The sequence below is a fragment of the Phyllostomus hastatus genome, unplaced genomic scaffold (genome assembly GCF_019186645.2).
Source record: "Phyllostomus hastatus isolate PE091 unplaced genomic scaffold, TTU_PhHast_1.1 phas_contig_86, whole genome shotgun sequence".
NCBI classification, from domain to species: domain Eukaryota; kingdom Metazoa; phylum Chordata; class Mammalia; order Chiroptera; family Phyllostomidae; genus Phyllostomus; species Phyllostomus hastatus.
In genome coordinates this window covers 45,808,039-45,833,146 of record NW_025333977.1, presented here as the reverse complement: position 1 = coordinate 45,833,146, position 25,108 = coordinate 45,808,039, and positions in this window count along the sequence as shown.

The window sequence follows — 25,108 nt, the reverse complement described above, 5'->3', positions numbered from 1 at the left end:
ATGTATTTTATCACAAACTTAAAATTTTGTTTTATATAAAAAATTTATGTATATCTCTATACATGTATGTACATTATTATAAACTTTACTTTTATAAAGAATGTATAGTATATAAGTTAAAAGAAATAAAATATATGATATTTGTTATTATAAATTCCATAAACCCAGTTGATTGCCTTAAAATGATTTCTTTAACTTTTGCTGAACTCTTCTCTATAGCCACACTATGATTACAACTGATGAACAAATATACTTCCATGACTCTGGGTTGATATTTTTTTTATGATGAGACAAAAATGAACCAATGAAGAATGTATTGTAACTCAGTTGTTAGTCAATGATGTCTGTAACTATTTTGCTGAATAAGATAATAGTTTTTAAAAATTAAAAGAGTGGTACTACAATTTTATATATTATTCACAAGGTTTTGGTTATAGACATGATATATGTTTAAGTTTAACCTGCATTAGATTGCACAGACCACAAAATCAGCAAAATAATAAGGCCTATTTTGTGGCATTTTTGGAATTTTATGGAGTAAACACTCCACCTTGGCCAATTTCAAGCTGCCCACAAGATGTACTTAAAGCAGGGTAGGGAAAAGATGCCCAGTGGAGCACAGTTATCTATTTCCACCATCGTGACATGATCGATATAAGTGACCTGAAGAATGAGAGATTAGTAAAATGTAAATGACTAGAGAGTGATGACTTCTGAGTTCTTATTACCTTTATTTTAATATAATCATTTTAATAATTTTAAATATTTAAGATAATTTATATTTAAAAACAATTTAGATTTTTAAATCCTCATCCAATATGTTTATTGATTTTGGAGAGATAAGGGAAAGAGAGAGAAACTGCAATGTGAGAAACATTAATAGATTGCCTCCCATATGTGCCCTGACTGGAGATCAAACCCATAATGTAGGTATGTTCCCTGACCAGGAATTAAACTTGCAACCTTTTGGTTGCATCACTCCAACCAACTGAGCCACTGGGTCAGGGCAAAACAGTTTTTAATGGCTGTGTTTAACAACTGACTCACAAAATTCTGAACGTTTAACAATTTAAACATTAATTTAAAAATTATAATCAGAAATATTAGGAATTTATCAAGACAATATATGGATATATAGACAGATTACTTTTATAATGAATCAAACACAATATATACATATAAGCATGTGGCAGGTTGCTGTGTATGTGTATTAACATCAAACTAAAAATTGTTTTACCCAGAGCCCTCAAGGTACTTAACTTTGTGTTAATATTTGTAGAGAATACAGAAACATTAAAACTCCAGGGATTCATAGTATATTTGCATGGGAATGGTAAAACAATAGAATAATTAATGAAGAATGAAGTGTAAAACTATGATGGCAGGTTTAGGGTCTCTGAGGACTCTAAGTGATATGGTAGGTATCCTGGAAGACATGAAACTTAGTTGGAAACCTGACAAATGGATAGTTGGACCCAGACATTTGTCTCATATTATTGAGGAAAGAAGAGCACATCAAACAAAAACAAACAAACAAGCAACAACAACAAAATTAGCTGAATGAATGCACAAAATTTAAGTTTGACCAGTTCTTTTCTTCAAGTTTCATTGTATAATCCAACCCACACATAGTCAGAGGGTGTTAAGATTTTGAGAACGTCTGTTCACTAGATTCTTAAGTCTCTGTTGGGATGCATCCTCCTTAGACTATTCCATTAGGTTCTTTGTCTTCTTGGTCTTTAGTATCTTTACTGTTCTATCACATTGCTGCACTTCCTCTTGTGAAAGTTGGTGCATTTCTGCTCCTTTTAGTTCTGTTGCACAGCAAAAACTAAGTCCTCTAGGGTCAGCAGAGTTCGTTGTTTTCCACATTGATCTGTCTTACAACACATTTTCTTCAATTGTATAGTATAGTCAAAGTTTATAAATGAAGCTAGAATGCAGTTTTACACAGAAGTAAAGACAGCTTTAATAAAACAACCCATCACCCACCCCAGATGTAGTAGAGGGAAAAAAAGATACTTCTGATTTCTAGGGAAGGAAGGTTAAGGTTCATGGTTTCTTAGCCCACCAGGCAAGGTTTATCACACAGGAGAGTGTAGGTGTCTGTCAGACATTGCTCTGGCATAGTTTCAGAAATATGGGTCTTTGCTCATACTGTTCTTAACACACATTATTTATCAAAATTTCATATTTCCCTTATTATTTTCACTATGTCAGTATTGTTTATTGTTTACTCTTAAAACAAGTACTATCCTATCATTAAATTTTTATTTTATACTTTTTTTACCTAGGAGTTAATAACTGTCTTACTTTTTATTTGCCTAATTTCTTTGCACCTCCTACACTTTTATACAGCCAAGTATTTCCATGCTGTATAAAAGCTCTGTAAGATGCTTCCCATGGAAGTTCCTTCTCTTCTGTATTTAGATCCTCTCTTTCTGAATCTGATTTCCTCAATCCTGACTTATTCCCAATTTTGATAGAACACATTCTTCATTAGCCTTTAGAAAGAAGGTTCAAAGGAATGAATATTTGGGAATTTGCATGCGTAAAAATGCTTTTATTCTAGTTTCATACTTGAGTATTATTTAGACTAGATATAGGACTCTAGGAAATCTTTTGATGCTGTACATATTTTCAACTGATTTTGATTTTTAAATTATTGGGATATTAATATTATTACTAATGTAAAACTTCACAATGTATATAACTAAATACTTTTAAATTCATTTATTGTGCAGTGTTGTGAAAGACACTGCAAATTCAGCATGTCCAAAACAGAAATCATTTTTTCTTTCCTGCTCCACTCTTTCTGGTTTTCTCATTCTCAGTGAATGGTTACTACCACTTATCTAATTATACATGTCAGAAACATACCCGTATATGCATTTGTCATTATTTCTTATCAGTTTCTTTTTGTATATTTTTCCAATATATCCATGTTTCTTCCTCTAACCTCTAGTAAACACTATTCTCAGAAACCATTTCCTCTCACTCTCCAAAGTTGAACTTTTTTATAGTCACTGTTGTCTTCTTTCACTACAGCAAGATATATATTTTTTTGGAAATGCATATCTGGTAATGTCAAATTTTTACTTAAAATAGTTGAGCATGACAAATGGCCAAGAGGCATATGTAAAGATGTTGACCATCACTAATTATCAGGGAAATGCAAATTGAAACCATAATGAGATATTACCTCACACCTGTCATAATGACGATTATCAAAAAGACAAGAAACAGCAAGTGTTGGTGAGGATGCAAAGAAAAGGGAATCCTGTGCACTGCCAGTGGGAATGCAGATTGATGCAACCACTGTGGAAAATAGTATGGAGATTCTTCAAAAAATTAAAAATAGAACTGTCATGTGATTCAGCTATTACACTTCAGGGTATTTATCTGAAGAATATAAAAAGGCTAATTCAAAAAGATATGTGCACCCCTGCATTTATTGAAGCATTATTTACAATAGCCAAGACATGGAAACAACCCAAGTGTTCACTAACAGATGAATAGATGAAGACGAGATGAATAGATGAGACATCTATATTATAGATGTATATAAATACAGTTGAATACTACTGATCCATAAATAAGAAATGGGCCTAGAGATTATTATGCTAAGTGAAATAAGCCAGTCAGAGAAAGACAAGTACCATATCATCTCACTTATATGTGGAATCTAATAAACAAAATAAACTGATGAATAGCATGAATAAATGGAACAAACTGACAGCTGTCAGAGGGGAGAGGGGTTGGGAGACTGGATGAAAGGAAGTGAAGGGGTTAAGCAAAAAATGATATATACATAACATATAAACATAACATATATACATAACAGACAATAGTGCGGTGATAGCCAGAGGGAAAGCAGGTCTGGGGCTTACATGGAAGTGGGCAAAGGTGGGGAACATGGGGCAGAGAGACACTTTGCTTTGGGGGATAGGTGCATAATGCAGTGTGCAGATGATATTTTATTGAGTGAATCTGTATGGTTTTGCAAACCAATGTCACCTCAATAAATTCAATTTTAAAAAAGGGAAAATCCTACCATTTGGGACAACATGAATAGACTTTGAGTGTATTATGCTGAGTGAAATAAATCACATGCAAAAAGACATATAGGGTATGGTTTTTTCAAATGTAGAATATAAACAAAAATAAAACAACTGAACAAATAAGCAAAAAAAATTCAAAAACACACTAATAGAAGCAGACAACATGTTGTTACCAGAGGGGAAGGTAACAACTTGGGTAAAGAGGGGGCAAAACATGTAAAGGGGGTCTTTTGTGTGATAATGGATGGAAACTAGACTTTTGGTGGTGAGCCAATGTAGTATAGACAAATGTCAAATTATACTGTTGCACATTGGAAATACATAATGTCATAAACCAGTGTTACCTCAATTAAAAAAAAACCCAAAACATTGGTCTTCAATGGATTCCCATTAAATTTATTCCAATGGATAAAAACCAGGACCTTGAACAGGCCCACAAAGCCTTGTGTGACCTAGCTTTGACCTACATCTCTAGCCTTATATTAGCAACATAAATTGACATTATATTATCATTGTTTCAGTACCTTTACCTTTATCTTCAAACAAGGCAAGGGCCTTTTCACATACTCATTTGTAGGGAACACCCCTTAGCCTTCTCCCCCTCCTCCTACTCACCTAATCTTTAACTTTTACTCTGCTCTCACATCTTCACATCTTACCTAACCTCTTAGTTTATATTTTTATAGAAAATTCTTTTTTATCATATATCATAATTGCAATTCTTATATTCTTTGTATCATTAATTGATAACTGGCTTTTAAATTAAATTGTAAACTTAACAAAGATAGGAATCTTGTCTATTTTTGCTTATCAGTGTATCCCTTGCATTTCACCTGACACATAGTATGCTATAATTAAATATTTGTTAAATAAGTGAATGCTATTATAATAGCAAGGTTTAATTTTGAGGTATATTTTTGGAAGTTTATAGTAAAAAATATATTAGGTTTATAAAAAAGAAACTAAGGGTGTTATAAACATGAACTTGATAGCATTTTGAAAATATGCCAGTATTTCTTTATGTTGCTTAAGGACAGTAAATACATTCAGCAAGGAATGATCCATTCATTCTATCAGGTCATTTCTTACTTTCTATTTTTTATGTAGTAAGATTTTTTGTTTAGTTTATTTGAGAAAACTGTCAATGCATCTCATGATTTAATAAGCAATTTTCTTTATATATGTATAGGTATATTTAGCTTTCTACTTGAGAACTACAGATAGCATAATGTAGTATGACTGAAAATGGTAATGATTGCATTATTTTGTGTGCTTCCTTGTGGGATGTCACTTATAACTGAGGAGGCAAATCTTTTGTACTTCTCCCCACATTTTTATTTGTGACAATTTTTTTCTTTCATCTTTGAAAGCATGATTCACTTTCTATGGGATAAGAGCTTTCCGAATCAGACTTTGGTTATGCTACATTCCCAAAAGGCAAACTTGTGAGTTTTAGATAAGTGGCACATATTTTTATTTAATTATCTCAAAATATATAATACAGCAGGGGTGAGTGACAGCTGTGTGAGCATGTACATATTCAAGAATCTTCTTGCTGGTTTTTGGCAGAGCCTGCTGTAGTTCCAGCCTCTTTGTTTACCATGTGCAAAAGGCTGGATCAACTTTCAAACACTTTATTATGGTTTAATGGGGGACTCATTAGTAGATGAGCTTAACAGACCCAAATGCTAGACACTTAGTGGTTTATTTTTCAAGATTAAAATAATATCTGTTTCTAACCTTCAGTAGTTTAACGCAAATTTGCATACAGCTGTATCCAGTTAAGTGCCTTTCAGACTTCTTGTTACATTAAGAATGTACAAGCATTGAGTGCTTGTAATACAATTGACTTTAGGCTGAATTTTACATTAATGGCCCCTTTTGTTATTTAGCTGGCATTAAAGGCTTAAGTACAAGGAAATCCAAGTACAAAGCATATCATTTTTATTTTTATTTTTATTTGAATTCCCAAGAAATTTAGTGACTAAAACATCCGTTATGACATTTGAAATAATTTTTTTTCCCTAAAGCTCTTTGTAGCAAGAGACAAATGTTAGCCAAATCCTGAAATGCACAGTTACCTCAGGATTGCTGAGCAAATTGATAAGGACTACAGTGACACAAATTGGAACCACAATGGCCAGGGGACACAAAGCTGATGGGGTTGGGGCCTCTCTTAGGATGCTGTTAGGAAAAAGGCCATTAACACTGGCAAATAAGAAAAAGGGCTGTGAGTAGGATGCTAACAAATACAGCAAGAGGAACCTTACAGCCACTGCCAGAACAGGAAGCCATTTCATCTCATCTCTAAGGGAAATCTGTTGGACAGTCTTTCTTCAACAAATGCCCAGAAATTATGCTATATATGGGACATCTTCTTGCTTAGTAACATTTTTAATAGGATCTGTTCGATGTTAATATAATCTTTACCAGAAATGAGATATCCTAGGTGGGCAAATTTTATGGTCCACTTTAACATTACAACTCTGAAAAATATACTAGTTTGCACTTCATTGTATTCATCAAAAATTAAGTCATGACTCAGTACAAAACACTAGGCCAGGAACTTTCTTTTCTTGGTATGTGAGTAGTACATTAATATGACTGTGCATTTCTTTGATGACATGGGATCTAGTAGTCATTCCTGTAGTCTCCATTCTGAGTATTTGCTCTCATTGAAAATTAGTTCAGAAATGAATTTAAAAGGTATGACTTCCCCGAACTCGATGATTACCTCTGGAAACATATACCTTTGTGTTTAATACTTCACTTCCTTTTATTCAAATCTTTTTCATAAAAGTAAAGTGTTAAGAAAAAATTCATTAATTGAGGGAACCATATAGTTGAGTACCAAATAATTGTTTATCATAAACTTGTTCTCTTATATGTTTTAGTTATTTTTTTAAAAGAGTGCTTTTTGACACCAGTCTACCTAATATAATTTGAGAAGTGACTTGTCATTGCCTAATGAACAAAAGATGAAAAAGATAGATGGGAAGAGACTTAAGTTTGTGGTTATATATGTTGGCTGGGATTGGTATATTATTGAACTACTACTGAACTGTAAATTCATTGGAAGGCAGATGAGTATCTGGAAAGTATGTCTGAACAAAATATTTGGTAGAATAAATAAATATAGCCAGAACCTGGTATATTTACTGGTGGACAGAAAATAGCCTGGGAAGCTGGCCATGCTCAGATATCTCTGTGCTAGGTGTGTGGGAAGAGGACACTTATCTTGTAAAGTGTTTCAAAAGGGCTGGATAACAAATGTAATCACAGGAAACAAGGTAACAATTCACTCTCCATAGAAGACACAAAATCAGGGCTGGATCTGAGGGGTAATGTAGAAACCAATATATGGGCTTAAATTTTAATAATTTTGCTTTAGTAATGCTCTTCAACTGTCCTGTTTGTTTGGTTATCTTTCATTCATCCCTGAGATCTCAGGAAAAAAATGTTATCTCTCAGGAAAGTTATTCTTGACAACTACCCTCATCCCCAACTCCCCCAAATTTGGTAAGGATTTTTCTCTTAAAACTTTAAACTTTTTGTTTATAATATTTATTCAGTTAGTATTTATACTTTTGGAGGGATGGTGGTGGTGAGAGAGTGAAATTATTTTTCTAATGTCTACTTTTCCAATGAATTATAAGCATCAAGAGTATGGGGGCGTGTTTGCTTTGTTGAATGCTATTTTTCCAGAACTTAAAATAGTGTCTATATAGACCCTCAAAATAGATTTACTGAATGAATCAGTGAACTACCCCTTGGCACAAAAGAACTAATATATTTTGTAGGAAAGGGCACGCAAGATCTCTCCAGGGTCCTGAAAACTATTTGTGAAAAGACTTGGCCACCTAATTAAAATATATTAGGTAGACAGATGTATGACACTAACAACAACTGACCAAGAAAGGAAAAAAAATGAGAGAAGAAAAGAGAACTAGTAAAAAAGACTGATGTTTATTGAGCTCCTTCTACATCTGTGATTCTCTGCTTTTCATGCATAATCATGTTTAATTTTTACAACCACCTAATAACTTAAATATTTTTATCCTCACTTTGTAGACAAAGAAACCAAAGCTTAAAGAGATTAAAGTTTACAGAAGTGCCAATTATTGGAAGTGACTGAGATGACATTCCAACAATAATTTGTTGGATTCCAAAGTTCATTTCATTAAGGACACTGAGTCATATGGGTTGACAGAGCTTAAATTCTTGTTGTCTAAAGGGAAGATTAGTTTGCAAGCTCAAATAAGGGGTTAAACTATAGGTGTGGCAAGGGGAGTCTATCTCAACTGCAGGGAGAAGAATGCAGGAAATTTGTTAATCACCTAGAATCTGTAGTGTACACTAAACAAATGACAACACTTGGCTTTTTCAGGATGAGTTTTAAAAGATAATAACTTTTGTCCTGACTGGGTGGAGCATCCTCTCATATCTTATATACCAAAAGGTTGCTGGTTCTATTCCCAGTTAGAGCACATACCTAGGTGTGTGTTTGATCCCTGGTCAGAGGAGGGAATCTCTCTCTCTCTCTCTCTCTCTCTTCCCCTCTCCTTTCCATCTAAAAAATCAATAAACATATCCTTGGATGAAGATTTAAAAGATAATACCATTTTTGGTAGCAAATAATAAACATATCACAATAACATTAATTACTGAATGCAAAGGATGTTGCTTTTTATCATCAGAAGTCACATTTTGATAAAATGTAATCCTAAGAAGTAAAGGTAATCATTTCTTAATTGTAAGATTTTTTTCTTTTTTAGGTTGAAGAACACTTATAAAATGCCTAAGAGGTATAGTCTGTACCCTAACAATATTAATTATCTGAATTGTTTCTCAAATATCTTTATCCTGGAACTTGTGATGTATTACTTGTAAAGGATCCTTATAACATTAACATTTCTTTGGATTTGCAGTGTTTGAAAGGAGTCAACTGTCCTGCTGTGAACAATGAACTCCTTTGGTGTGCTTAGGAGTGGAGGTAGAGATGGGGTCTTTGAGGAATGGATTCAGGTGCAAGAACACTAAGCAAATCTCAGAGGGGGAGAAGAGAGAGAGAAGAGCATGATGATGGTTCCAAGTTCAAGTTCTAAGTGATAATCATGAAAGGGGCAGGAGCAGGAGATATATGATCATGCCTAATGCTCAGTCCATGTGGCATCACTCCAGGATTGTTGAGATGTTATAGGAAAACATCCATGCTGGTCAACCACTTATTTATTCTTTTCCCCTTTGGTGACTTCAGCCTCAATGCATCCTCTCTCTACTCCCTTCCAGCTTCAATTTTATGTGCTGCATAAAAATAAAAACAGTGACTTGACCTGGACTCTGATTACTGCTAGAAATGGAGGAATAACAGAGAACATGGGATACTTGATAGCATTGGAAGATGCACAAAAAATTTAAGAAGTCCAACTAAGTAAAGTAATAATAAGCTTCCCTCATTTATTACAATGAAGATGTTCAGATTCAGTTTGAGACTATATTAAATTGTTCTTAATTCTCACTTATTTTATAATATGCACACAATTTAGCCTCCAAAGGATCAATTAAGTTATCAGTTAAACCTACTGATAAATTCTACTTTTCCAGAAATAACAGTTTATTTGTGTCTCATTATGTACTCATTTAATTTTACAGATTTTATGTAATCTCTTTCCTATGACAAATGGCTAAGATGTAAGCATTATAGGCAGAAAATGATCTGGAAGTTGGGATTCTAGAGAGTAGCTATTTCATTGTTTAAAAAGTAAAGAATATAGTATAATATGCTGCTCTCTGCTTATTTCTCCTCCAGTAAAGTAGTGAATGTGGTATAGATTTAAAGCAGATTGCTTTCAACTATAGCGTTTGACTGGAAAATGGGATGGATTTCAAAAGTTCCTGTGCTAGGGACAGCACATTCACAAACATGAGCCACAGTGAACGTTCAGAGAAGATAACTCTGGGGCTTTAGAAGTGATGGAATTAGAGCAATAAGCAATTTAGCTTTAGCAAAATACAATTTGTCATCCTTCTGTGACTGAGACCTGCTATAAATAGAAACTGTTTAAAAGGTGTTATTTAGTAGTTTCCATTATGTGACTGTCTAGTTAAATCATTTAATTTTGGCATCTAATCCAACTCCCAGTCTCCATCAGAGAGAAATAAGAAACCATATGTGAAGGCATCTGTGGAAATCTTCCTTTTATTTATGACAACATTAAAGTAAGATTCTGATGTCAGTTACTTAACAATAATAGACGTTCCTTTGCACCTATAGGGCTGGGTTACTTGGGCATATCCCTCAGTGGTATCTTATACCTACTGCTGTTTGCTTCATTATATACAGATGCACAGCAGTGGAGACAGTAATAGTCTTTCTTAATTAAATAAAGCTAAATGTTAATTAGTCCAAAAATTGATTTATTTTCAGTGCAAGAAAGTTTCATATCCGGCCTTTGCTTTTAAAGAACAGGTTGTATTCTCATTTAGAACTTTACATATTTCCGCTTTATTTTGGGTTTGTGTTTGGAGTCTTGTGGTGGGCTGTAATCGTCATAGAGAAATTATAGGTCTACAGATGTTTTCAAGATGTTCCTCTGTCAGTAGCAGATTATCCCCTGTAGCAAAATCTCATTAAAGTGCAATTTACAGAGCTCTGCTGATGTTGCCATCAACCAAAATTAAAGGCATTAATTTTTCAAAGTTCACAGAAGTCCTTACATAAATGATGTAGCAGTTTGCAAGAACAATTTACAGAAGTGTTATTTGCAGAATTAACCTACATTAAGGGAACAAATGTTGTAAGGGTGGAAGAAAGGCCTGGGCAGTGAAATTGCAGCTGTTTCCATTCTATATTAGGTGCTTGATGTAAAGAAGTGTTGAAATCTAACAATGACTGCTTGCTGGGTGAAAAGTTGAGAAGGGAAAACAGGAATTTGAACGACCTTGCTAGAGTTAAGCTTACAATAGAGTGATCACCAGTTGGGGACACCTAGTGAGACCTTAAATTCTACTTTGAAACATCTGTAGTCAATATCTTTTAAAATATTCTCATTTAGAGGATGAGTTTATGTAGCTCATATTGTGAGTATTTCTCTTCAATAAACTGCCAAATGCTTGAGAATTTATTATCTATACCTCAACAATTCTAGTTAAAAGTTACATGCATAGTGGTGTTTGTGGCCCCAAATACTAAGGTGTAGCTTTCTCCTGGTAGAAGGGTGTGCTTTTTTTTTCTATCATTATTGTACTTCTTTCCCATATGTTCATTTTTGTCTAACAGACTCTTGACTACTGAATTTAAAATATCATTATTGAAACTTTGAAAGGATTAGAAATTTCAGAGATTAAAATCAGAAAGAAGACTTTCCTTTTAAAGCTGTAACTATTTCCCTCCCACATTTGTTTTAGAACAGAGGGTACAGTCCTTAAAACTCATTAATCTTTACTAGTCTTTTTCCTTTTATTACATTAGTTATTTCAGCCTGGATTTGAATCTCATTGTATAAATGAGAGGGCTCATCAATCACACCTGGTCTCAGCCATGCTTTTTTTCTCTGTAATACTCTTGCTTCCCAGGATCCAAGGGCTGGCTCCTTTTTATTTCAGAAAAGTCTGGGTGATGCATGATGGCCAGAGAACACCTTTGGGATATCTGTGCAAGGTTGGCCTTGACAGTTCATGTCAATACAAACACAAGCTGTTTCTGTTTAGACCCTGAATGTGAAATTGTATTCCTTGTGAACAGGTGTGCATATCTTACAATTACCCCACAAATGCTCTTAAAGCCATATCAATTCTTGCGGTTTGACTTGTTTCATGCATGCCAGGCTCCATGTGCTCTGTCTGAATTTTGTCTGCATGCACAACCGGTTTGATTACATAGTTTGCGTTTATTCCCCGGTGAATCTCCAGAAGTTCATGGACTTTTGTCCAGAAACTCACCTTTGGTGAGTTACTATAATAAATGTGCCTTTTAGAAATCTTAAACATTATTCAACAAACAACAGAAATACAAAATTTAAAATATATCTGGACAGTATAAAAAATCAGAGCACAAGGGAAATTTGGAAAGAGTATTTTTGCTTTTGGTAAGTATGAAATTTAGGAATTTGCTACTAAATGCTATTTTTGGGAAAGTTTCCTATTTGAATATGAGAGTTCCTCAAGGGACCAGGTAGAATACATGTCCATTGGCCTTTCTGTCGAGATTTTCAAAGAGGATATCCATTACGTCCCAGAATGATGGGACCATCTGTTAACCAGGGCTGATTTCAAATCATCAAATATTGGTAGGAACATTAAGCCTTGCTAATTTGCATAGTATCATTATCTTTAATACCAAAAATTCATTTGGGAAAAAGTGAGTATTCTCTGGTCCATTCAAGTATGAAGATATCCACTTGGGTATGGTGTAGACTCTATAATATTTACAATGGGTGAAGTCTACAGCTATTACTCACATCTGACTTGACAGAGTAAGACAGCAATTGTTACTGTATCATCTCCTAGGCACTAAATGTGAGAAACAAACACAGATGAACTATGATTTGATGGACTGCCCAAAGTCCTAGTCAAAAATATTCTTAAATTTTACTCTAATTTTCTCTTGATTGTATCTTAATAATCTACAAATACATTGCAGATGATACCTTTTTTTGTATTAGTAAGATAAGTAATTTGATCCTTAGATGAGATTTTATGCTTTGCTTTGACCAGGCTATGGAAATATTGACTGAATAATTTATTTTCATTTATATTTGATAACTTTTCTTATTCATACAGAACTTCTCATTTAAAGAAATAATCAACCAATAGAAGTATTAAGAAATCTGAGGCCTGGCCAGATGATTAAGTTGGTTGGAGCATTGTCCTGTATAATAAAAAGTTAAGGGTTTGATTCCCAGTGAGGGCACACACCTAGGCTGTGGGTTCAATCCCCAGTCAAGGTGTGTGTAGGAGGCAACCCATCGATGTTTCTCTCTCTCTCTTTCTCTCTCTTGCTCTTGCTCAAAAATCAATAAAAATAATATCCTTAACTAAGGATTAAAAAATAATTTGACACAATAGGGATATGCATATTTATATTATATACTAATGTATGAAAATGATTATGCAGCATCAGCAATATTAAGAGTTTTATTTCAGCCTTTCCCCACCTCCATTCCACAGTGTTGCTGACAGTAACTCTTCTGTCTAATGACCAAATACATGGCTTCTGTGAACTTTGCCTTCATTCATCTGGGGAGAGTGGCCAGATGGAAGGAAATCAGGGGACACTCCATGCTTCCTCCCCTTTGCACTTTTCACTCTTTTTCCCTTTTCATTACCTCTCCTATGCTTTCCTTCGGTTCTTTCATTTCGGCCACTCATTTGCAACTTTGCATGTTTCCTGTTTCCAATTCTTATCACCTGTTTTGTTAGTAAGTAGATTATTAGGAGGGTAGTGTATAATATAACAAATGAAGGTGTGACTACCTGATCCACCTGTGTTCACTCCCTTTCTCAGTCATTTGGCATGACAGATTGGTTAGGGACAGTCTTGCCAGCACTCTATGTGTTATAACTATTATGTAGAAACCAGAGCAGAACCTCATTGACTGAGGGACTTTCTGTGACAGGTAATGCACATAAGTCTATGTGTAGATGTTATTCTCTCCTTTTTATGGATGAGAAATCTGAGGTTTACCAAAGCTGAAAACTTAGTGGAGGCATTGAGAGATTTAAACCCATGTCTAACTCCAAAGTCCCTGGCCTTAACCACTGGGCTTATTGTCTCAGTTTGTTTTTTTAAAGTCTCTATATTTTTTAAATTAGCTTTTAGTCCTAAATCAACTTGCTTTGTAATTTACTGAGAGTAAATAAAAATTTGGATGAGGTTTTATTCTTAATCATTGATATTATCTCTAGGCATATAGTGGCTTTTGCCTTAAGTCAGGATGTATCCATGAAAACTTCTTAGAGGACCGTGAGAAACATGATCTCCCTCTGGGGTGGAAAGAGCCTTGAAGCCACATCTACATAAAGGTGACTCCAGGAAATTCCCAGAGAGGTGATGATGTCACAGATGCATCTGAAACTACATTGGTGCTTGTCTTTACTACCACTGAACTTTCTTATTGATGGTATGTATATATGTTCAGCTCTTAAAATCTTCTCTGGAAGTAGGATTTATGGAAACACTTGTGTACTGGCAGAATTCTAATTCAACTCCTAAGTTCTCTTTCTACCCCATAAGGAGACAAAATTAGCTTTCCTCAGGACTGCAAGAACAATATTCTCAGTTTCACGCAGCTGAATCACACACTTCATGTGTGAATAAGAGGCAACATGTGATTTGGAAAAAGCAAAAGCCTGGACTTCAGATCTAAGTTCAAGTTTTGGCTGTGCTCTTAAATAGTTTTCTAGCCTGGTGACCTTGTGTGAGCAATTGAACTCAGTTTAGTGAGGCTTCAGTTTTTTTTCTGCTAAACGTATAGTATCTCAGAGCTGGATGAAATCTTGGGTTGGAGCAAGGATCATAGACTAAAGTGTCTAGACTGAGTAGCTACAGGTAGCATATGAAATGGGCCTTTTGTAAGATACTAGGATGTGAGGAGGACTGTGATCGACTGGAGATACAATGCTCAGTCCAGGAGAAGTAGTGGCTCATAGCTGATTGTTGTCATGTGAGCATCTTCCAAGACTTGACTGACCTTTATGTTTTCTTCAAGAGAAGACTACAAATCCAGATTTGCTGTGAAATCCTCTGATTTCTGTGTCCTTAAATGTTTGAAAAACAAAGTAAAACAACATATCTGCCCAGGGGGTTTGGTGTGCAGGTAGTTAGTGGCCTCTAGCATGGGGTCTAGGCAATGCCCACAACTACATTCAGCCACAGAATCATGAGATGGGTGTTCAGTATAGACCACCCTGTGGCTACAGAAAGGGCTGTTGAGGACATATGTTGTTGCTTTTATTTATCTAGTGTGTGGGAATGTTGAGTTTTGATTCTGGTTCCATTAGACCTTGAGTAGTTGTGCTAGCAGAGAAGAGATTTTCAGGACCATTTTTTTTTGTTTTTACTGAAATTGTGTGCAACTGTTTATGGTTTAATAACATATCCAACCATTGAACCAACAGCAAAGACAGAGTACCAGATGACTGGTGTCTAAATCTTACAACTGCACAAGTGACATTGAAAAGAAGACTGTCTCGGTAGCAGGCACCAGAAGAATGACATTTCTGCAAATTAGTTGCCAAAGGGTACTTTGAAAAATTAACTTAAAGCTATTTCAGCATGAGCCTGTATAAAATAAAAGATGGATGGCTGAAAATGAAAGGAAGTCTTATATGAAAGGAAGAAATGAAGCAGTGTCTTGAGGAGCCCTGCTTCAGGATTTTATGTTCTCTCTGCCTCAGTTTCTTCATCTGTAAAATGGACATTATAATCGCAATATTAATACTTATCTTACCAAAGTTTTTGTGAGGAACTGATAAATGGAATAATACGTGAAAAGTGCTTAAAATAGGACCTACTGCATGAACACTAAACAAATGTTAGCTATTATTTTACCTACTTCCTACATACACTTCTTAGACTTAACTTTACTCATACAACCTGAGGTAGTATTAAGATAGCTTTTGCTTTGTGAAGATTCCTTAAATATATATATATATGTATATCATATATATGTGACTATAAATTGATGAACATTATAAAATATTAGCATATTAATAAGCTGGGCTTATATTAATAGTGTAGTTTTCTACCTAGTACTTTGTGCATTTATGCTGAGGATTGTTAGTATTATTGGACGTTTGCGTATCAAAATAGTGCTGCTTATGTTACATTAATATTTTCCCCTAACTAGACAATATATAAGGCTCATAATTAGTAGAGCAAAGTTCAGTTAAATAGTGTAATCATTAGGTTCAAAACTTAAATGTCAGCAGAGGCACAAACTCCTAATTTGGAACAATTATCTGATTCCTTGACTTTTGCTGTGACATGTATCATGATATACATACAAGGTAGGGCTTGGAGAAGACTAATTAGTTTTTTTTCATTTACCCTTCATGAACATTTCAGTAGTGAAAATAAGGCCAGTGAAGAAGTTTCTCTGCATCTGACTTATCAAAACTTAACAAAATGATGAGATGTATGTACAAAAAATGCTATTTGTTTTAGAAGAGCAAATAAAGATGATCCTTTTCATAGAAGATGTGCCAACATTGTTAATTTTAATGTTCAGAAATGTAGTCATCACCTTGCAGTGTTTAACATGGTATATTGAAAAGTCAAATGCTACAATTTCTGCTGACTTCAATTTTGAGTTTTGAGTAGTCTGCATATCCCCCTATGAATGCAAATACTATAGAGCAGTTTGTAAACAACTTTTAGTGATTTCTGCAAATGTAGATTCAGTGACTTCTGGATTAGTCTTACATCCAGAATTTAGAATACAATCCAGTTTGTAATTGGCTACATTATCACCCCTTGTACAGCACAAAAACTAAACAATACCATGAGTTTTTCTTTTTTTTAGAGAAGTAGTTCTTAAGCCAAGTTAGGAGCATAACTGAGTACTGGGAAGCAGATATAATACTACATACAGATGCCATTTTAACTTTCTTTTTATTTTAGTTTAATACTGACAGGGTCTACCACAACTTCATGGTCCTCTTCATGGCTATCTTTCTATGAATTCAGTTGGCACTCATTCCACTATTATTATCCAAGTGTAAGTGAATAAATCTATTATTGAAATAGCATTAATTATAGTAGTTGAGCATAATTTAATTTGTACTTCATATTTTTAAATTATTTTTTCAATTACATGTTTCCATTAAAATAATTTATAGTTTAGGAGAACAGTACAATTAGAAGATAAAGAATGAGTGAACTGTACAGAAGACCACATTTATTTTACATGCAATGGTGTGTATTTGACAAATAAGATTGGTTTGGAAATTGAGTCCTTTAGACATATTTGCCAATGTTTAAATTGCTGATATATGCCAAAAGGGGGATAAGACAATGTTTGTAATGGCATATTTTGAGAAAAGGATCTCTACTATAAACTAATTTATCCATCACCACCATTAAAATATGTGTTTGTTAATAATTCTGTGCTTTTGCTGGACTGAAATCTCTGTGAAGGTAAGGACCACCTTGGCCCACTCAGTCCTTCATGCCTGGGATATTTCCTGCTCTCCTGCACTACTCCTCAATAACTTCACTGTAGCCACAATGACCTCCTTCAGCTTCTGAAACTCACTCTTCTCCTTTCCATCTCAGAGTCTTAGCTAACTCATACTCATTGTAAGAAGAACCCAGCATAAGATTCTTTTCACCTTACATGTGGCTCTCATTGTAATTGTCTATTTCCCTGGTCAGAATGTGAACATAGTGAAGATGGGACGAGAGTTTTCCTTACTGATGGGTGTATCTCACTGCTAAGTGTAGTATCCAGTATATAGCACAAGAACAGTACATACTTGATGAATGAATGAATGAATGAATGAATGAAAGCCTGGAAAAATACAAGCCAAATAAGTTGTTATTAAGCAAATATGTTGTTTCCAAAATTTCTTCCAGCTCTAAAATTCAAATTAATTTTGTAAAAATTATTCATGTACAAGTGTAATTATATATATATGCATAGTTACATGCTCACTCTGAGCTCTTGAAAGACACAGTTAAATGCTCAGGTGCACAGGCTAGCTTGGTCATGTGTTAGCTGCATGAATTTGAGCAAATAACTTAAACTTCTCAAATCTTCTTCTGTAAATGGTTACAGTAATGTGCTCATTCTACAGTGTTGTGAGGCCTAAATGAAATAAGGTACATGGAGTAGTGCTGGCATGTGATAAATACTAAATGTTTGTTAGACTTTTTGGTTGAGCACAATGAATACTACTAGCAGTAGTGTCCCTAGACCTGTCAGAGTGACTGCATATTAGATAGTCATTGTGTCCAGATTCACTTCTGTAGTGTTAGACTTTCTTCAGAAATGTGTTTTTGTATCTTATTGTAAACCATAAGAAAAAAGACATGATGTTGAAAATGTAGCAGGGCACTGTGTTTTTGTGACCTGAGTTACTAAACGGTTGCGTGACCTCAGCAGAGTAATATCATCTTTCAGGGTTTCTACTTGGCTTTGAAAACAATCCTCAAATAAAATTATCTAAGGATTAAAAATTTAGGATTGACCCTCAGATATCTAAATCATTGCCTGGAAACACAGCCCTTCTTTGAGACTTTTCAGTCATGTGGGTGTGATGACAATCATTCTTTTGTCATTTGGGGTCAGGAAAGAGATACAAAAGGGCTAGTTATAACATAACAAATGTGTTACCCAGTGAAGTATGGGTTAAATAAGCCTTGTGGCAACCTGAAGTTTAAAACACCTCATTTGATATATATTTTACATTGCCAAATTTCACTGTGATGGGTAGAAATTTGAAATGCAACGCAGTAGTGAACTGGTCACACCACCTGAGTCTCTTTCTCTTTCTCAACCTATACAAAGCTTGAATTAAAAACATTTTTAAATACTAAGGACATCTTTTATATAATCTAATGCATCTCAACCATGGCTGCCTGTTTCCCTTATAACAGGAAATGGCCTGCTCAGGCATTCAATTTTTTTTCATGTCTGAATGTGGATATGTATAAATGGTGAACAATGGCACATTTAGCCTAGAAGCAAAGGGAGATGTTCATAATCAGAAGTGGCATTTGATACAGAAAGGGACAGTGTAGCCACACAAATAAGCAAAGGAAGACAACAAATGAATAAAACATCTTTTTAAGAGTGCAGAAAAGTCAGTTGCACCATGGTAAGGCTGTTGCCAGGCAACATATCTTTTCACAATAAACTGTTGTGAGTCAGATAACTCATGGAGATACCGAATTGGCAAATGTAATTGCTCTCAGGCAAATTCTGAGGGTAGAGAAGTGATCCCAATCCTCTGCACAACATCAGGAATGAATCTTTTCTTGCAACAACTTCTCCTTTGAACCACATCATTTATTTTTGTCTCTTCCTGGGAATTCCCAGTCTTTATGTCTGAGTCCCTCTTTATCTTTTGGGCAGCCAGGATGCACATGCAGATCAGGAACACATTCTTCACGGTCTAGGGCTGGGAGAATGCAGGCATCCCACCTCAGGTGTGGAATCTGCAACCTCTGCAGAGGAGATTATAAATATGAACTGCTATGGCTAACCAGTATATATATATATATACTGGTGAAAGAGAAAACTAAAACAACACAAAACAACCCTCAAGTTGTTTTATGAAATCAGTTTAGTTATAGAAGAACCACCCCCAACTCCCTGCAAACTTGGTCCTCAGGAAAGACTTAGGACACATCAGGAATAGTGATTGTCCTTTTGAAGATGGAATGAGATGACCCCAGGACCACCCACCCTAGTATTAGCAGAGCAAACTGAAAAAGCAGATTTTCGAACAGTAACTTGCTGTCTGATATTCCTGGCAGAAATACAAAAACATACTTCCATCTTAAATTTATGGCACCATAATGTATTCCCTCTAAGCTTTCCAGATCGTTCTCATAGCCAAATGTGACCAAAGTATAATCACAACAACTAAACAAATTAAATGTTCAGTTAAAGACAAGCCCGAATAAAAATGAGTAAGGGAAAGAAAAGCCCCCAGATTGGTAATAAATTAACACCATGTCAGGCTTTTTAGTCAGTGTGCTCACAGCCAGGCCTTTAAAGAGCTGCTGTGGTGCCATGTGGTCCAAGTGGGGCAAGTTTCTTTCCCAAGAGGTAGAATTGCCCTGCTCAGGCTGGTGCCAATCTCAAGTCCTGCTTTCTTTAGTACATGCAGCAACGATGGCCACCTTTACAAAATATTTTTTGTAAAGTATATTTCTTTTTTTGTGATAGCAAAACAAACAGCATGACAAAATATTTTTGTTACTTTAAGATAAATGATATTTAAATATTCCCTATGTTTATTGAATAAGATTAAATCTTTTTTTATGTAGGAGTTCCTTCCCCTTTGCTAAATGTTAACATTTAAAAACATACTTTGAGTACTTTACTATCCATTATTCATTCTTTCTTGTGTACTAATTTTCAAAATATTATTGTGCTAAACGACATGACAATCTCCTTTTGGGGGAAAGAATGAATTAAGCTAACAAATATTGGAAAGCAGCAAAGCTGGGGATAAAAATATAAGGCTCTTTTATAATTTTTTGCAAATTTTGGAGCTGGATACAGCCCTTAGAATTTACATATTTCAATAATATTGTGTTATAATTGTAGAAATCGAGACCCTGAAGTATGGAATGGAATGCTGGAGTTAATTGGTGTAGTTTATTAGCTGTCTCCGAACTTGGGCTTTTAGAGTCAGCAGTACTTCCTTATGTTTCTGCCTTTTTAATGATAAAATAGAAGACAGCAAAACACAAATAAAAGAGTAGTGTCTCAAAATTTAGAAAGAAAAGGAATAAAACTGCAATGCCATTTTAAAATAAGAATCTATATCTTTATTTCTTCACTCATTTTAAGATCAAATGTTATTTAGGAGGAAAACTATATCTAAATATGCTTCTTGAATATAATAATATAGATCAACAAATGTCAAATACTTCCATTATTATGGAGCTATTTGTATAGCTATTATTCAATCTAATAAAAATGGCTATGTCTTATTCAATATATGTTTCTTTTTTATTTTGTAAATGTAAAAAGAAGCAAGTTATAAGTCACTTAAAAAGAACTTGAAGTGCTGTTGTTGACTGATGTGACTTGGTTGGTGACCTAAAAATTATAGTGTACTAAAATTGTCTGATTTTATAAATATATGTGAATTTTTCCTAGACTAAATATTGTCACTTTATTACATACTCAGAAATTATACTGCCTACCTGGCATGTGAGTTAGTCGCCTCAAGACATTAATCTTGGACAAGATACTAAGCTTATTGACCCACGAGATCGAGATAGTAATACTTGCCATAAACATTCACACAGGGGCAAAATGAAATCACAAACAGAAACATTGTCAATTGTACAAGCACAACACAAACATAAAGAAGTATTGTATTCCTAATACACAAATATCAGGAAACAAAGGACTTTATTGAATTTTCCTTGTGTTGTCTCAGGGAAATAATTAGCAGGAAATTAGTGTGGCAAAGACATATTCTGCCTAAGAGGTTAACATCATGCAAGTATCTCTGTCCTATATGACTACCTGGGAGTTTAAAGGTATGGGATAAGTATGTTTGACCAATGGTTTCTTCTTATTATAGGTCCATCAAGATTTCCCATACATTTTTCACAGTTTTAAAATTATATAATTTAAAATATGTATTCTGAATAACCTTAAAATTTCACTACAAATTATGTTACAATAGAAATAATTAATTTTGTTAAAGAATTTCATATCAAGTTATAATATTTTCAGCCTATCTTTTGTAGCTGTATGTTTCTCCTATTGCTTTAAAGCTAATTTAGGCCACATTATATACAAAATTAAATCTTACTTTTATAGCTACACCCTTGGGGTTCAATGAAAAGGCTTTATGAGCTAGAAATTAAAAGTACTGGTTGAAAATACTATTACATTATACCAGCTATTATTAAGGCAATTTACAAAGTTGGTGCTAAAACTATGCACATTTTTCATTGTTAGCCCTCATATATTTAGTAAGCCCATGGGACTATTTGGTATATAATTTGGCAAATAAAATCAATTGAAAAGTAAATAGAAAATCAATGACATTTATCACAAAAGAAAATTACACTATACCAACAGCAATGTTTATTTAACCCAATTTTGTTATGATTTAACACATTTGTACTAAATTCTAGAAAGACATTGGATGCGGCATCCTCAGCTATGAATGAATATGTTTTCAACATGGCTATTTCTTCTTTGAAATGGGGAAAAATAATGAAATTTATGAGAGTATACTTTTAATAAAATATACTCCTGAATTTTTTGTAGTTTCTCTATAAAAGTATGCTGTGCTGTGTACATATTTTTATGTCATATGAAAGTCTGATAGACCTCAGACAAATTTAAAATATATTTCATAATTTAAAAATAATTATAAAATAAATAAGTTTAAGCTAGGTGATATATAAATATAAATTATTCTAAAAATATTGGTAATATTTGAATCACTGTAAGCATGTGCATGCAAAGATGTGATTTTATCATCTTTAATTTTGTGTATTAAAGTGCTTTATGATTACTCCCTATGACTCCAAGTCCCTACTGGAAAATGTAAAAATAAAAAACCACAAAAACACTTTGAGACACTCCTGAAGTTATTTTGTTAACTAAATGAGGAAATTTTGGGTGGTACACAATGTTATCATATTTCATAATGAAAAAACCTTCTCTATCAAGAGAACAATATTTGACTGCTTCCAACATGAAATGATGGCTATTAATTTTTCTACTGAAGGAAAAACCACTTAGTGTTCTACATGATCTGCAATCAACACGTAATATCTTTTAGAGTTTAATTTTTCTGTTGTTCTGAAGTAATAAATGATATTTCCACATGGAAGTGTCATTTCTGGTTTCTTCTATGCAGAATGGTTGATACTTTTGAACAGACTGTGGTAACTACATTGCTGATTACATAAAAGTAAAGTTGTCTTCATACTGTGTCAATCTTCAGTGTTAGGAAGAAGTAGTGGATAATTTTAGGATCTAAAAGAAGTCGATAGTAATGATAGAGTGAAGACAATGGGCCTTTTTTCAGTCAGGAAAATCCAATCTTCTTGTGAGAATATAATACTTTGTCGGGCCAAAGCAGGGGTAACAAATTTAAATAACTACATGCACCTGGCACTGTGTGAACTGTGCCAAATACAAGCCCACAGGAAACGGTGGGTTTGTGATAAATCACCCAAGGAGGGATGCCTGCTTAGATGCAAGCAAGTGGAGAAATTTTAAAATCCGTGTGAGGCCGAAGCCAGTCCTGCCGAAGACTGCACTTACCCCACAGGGTTACTATTAAGCAATCCCTAAATGTACAGCATTACCTTGCGTGTAGGTGTGCATGCAAGTGTGTTCTGTGCCTGTGTGCACATGTGTGTTTTCTAGTCTTTAGTTTCTAAATAGATGAAAAGTGGGAAAGAGCACTCCTGTAACTGGCTGAAAATTTTTATTCTGACAATTCCACTAGTTTGCAGAGAGAATCATAGGTTATAAATAGCGTAGAAATCTACCACGCACAGGCTGTGGATACTTGAGTAGATTCTGGCTGACTAGTAGGTAACTTTTGAGTAGATTTGGCTGGCTAGTATGTAAAACATATGAATAATACATGTTAAATTAGTGAATTATTAAAATTTCTACTTAATCTTTAAGACAATTTCCATTTTTTCCAAAACACAAAGAAAATGGATTTGTAACTTTACCTGAAAAGACTGAGGACTGTTTTTTCCACTGGATTTCCATATTTATAACTACAGCAAATAATTAATGCAACTAATTTGATTGCATAAACAGTAATTCAATTTTATGATGTCTACAACAATTAAATTTATCAAGGCCCATAAATTATGAGAATAGAATAAAGCATAATGTGTAAAATTTCAACTACCTAACATGTTTCTATGCAAGAGGATTTTTCTGTATATGTTAACTCCTAAAACATTTTATAATTTTCTTATAAAACAGTATTGGTTTTTAGTTTAAAGACTGAAATTTGGATATAATCTCTGAACAGTTCTACATAATGTTAATAATATATATTATTTATTTAAAATATCCTGACTGTTCTTATACATGGAACCATTTATTTGAAGTCAGTAACCAAGAAGCTTGGTTGCTCCGAGATGTAAGACTAAAGATCAAAGCTCTATATTTATAATAAAAAAGAAGATAGCTATAGAATTAACATTTAATTCCCTAAACAATTATTGTATCCCTAAACAATTAGTTCTCATGCCTTTTCTAGTCTCTCTAAATGGATGATTTTTAAAATATGACTAATAAGTAAATGGGAGAAATGACTACATTATTTAGGAATTTTTATTAGGTTGTCAATTTAAATACTCATTCCTTAGGCAATGTGCAACTTCATATTTAAATAAATGTATATTAAACACTTTAAATTGATAGTACAAACTCTTCCCTGGGGTATGAATCATTTAGATTTTTCTGGTATACTGTTGTAGAGCATGACATTACATTATATTACACTACATTAATCTAGTATATTAACATCTTTGATTATGAATTCACCAGTAGGCATAGTAAAATTATAATATATCTCTGTAACATCTAGAAAAATATTATGTTTCAACATCGACTGTATCAATTATTTTAAAGCCAATTTTTAGAACAACAAAAACTCTCAATTTGCTCCATTAAATGTTTTTAATATATAGGTCATTAGCCAATTAAGTTTAATAATTTATTCACACAAGAATTCACAATCAAAATGCCTATGATTTTGTTCCCTACCCTTAGAGTTGTTAACATATAAATTATTTTATCTTAGAGTTATAACAGATCAGTTTTGGATATATCAGAAAGTCAAATTATGAAAGAAAGTTGAAATGAGATACTGAAAAACATACTACTTTTTTTCTCTTGAAAGCTCAGATTTAAACATTTCAAATTAGCTGTGGTTGGTGGGACTCAGTGGATTAAATGCCCACCTATGAACTAAAAGGTCACTGGTTCCATTCCCTGTCGGGGCAAATGCCTGGGTTTCAAGTCAGGTCCCCATCTGAGGGTGTAGGAGAGGCAACTGATTGATGTTTCTCTCCCTCTCTTTCTCCCTCCCTTCTCTCTCTGGAAATAAATAAAAAATAAAACTTCAAATTATACTGACCTGATTTGCTAGCTTCAAAGTGTGTCTGACACTAACATATTTTAAATTGATAGGAATAGTATAGCACCAAACCATTCCTGGAGTGCAGGAATACATTAAAAAATTTAAATAACAGTGAGCTCTTTATTACATGACAGAATACACCTATACATTATTAACTGACTAAGGACAAATATGAAAATAGCATCTAAAGATGAACTAATTCCATGATTGGAAACAAATTG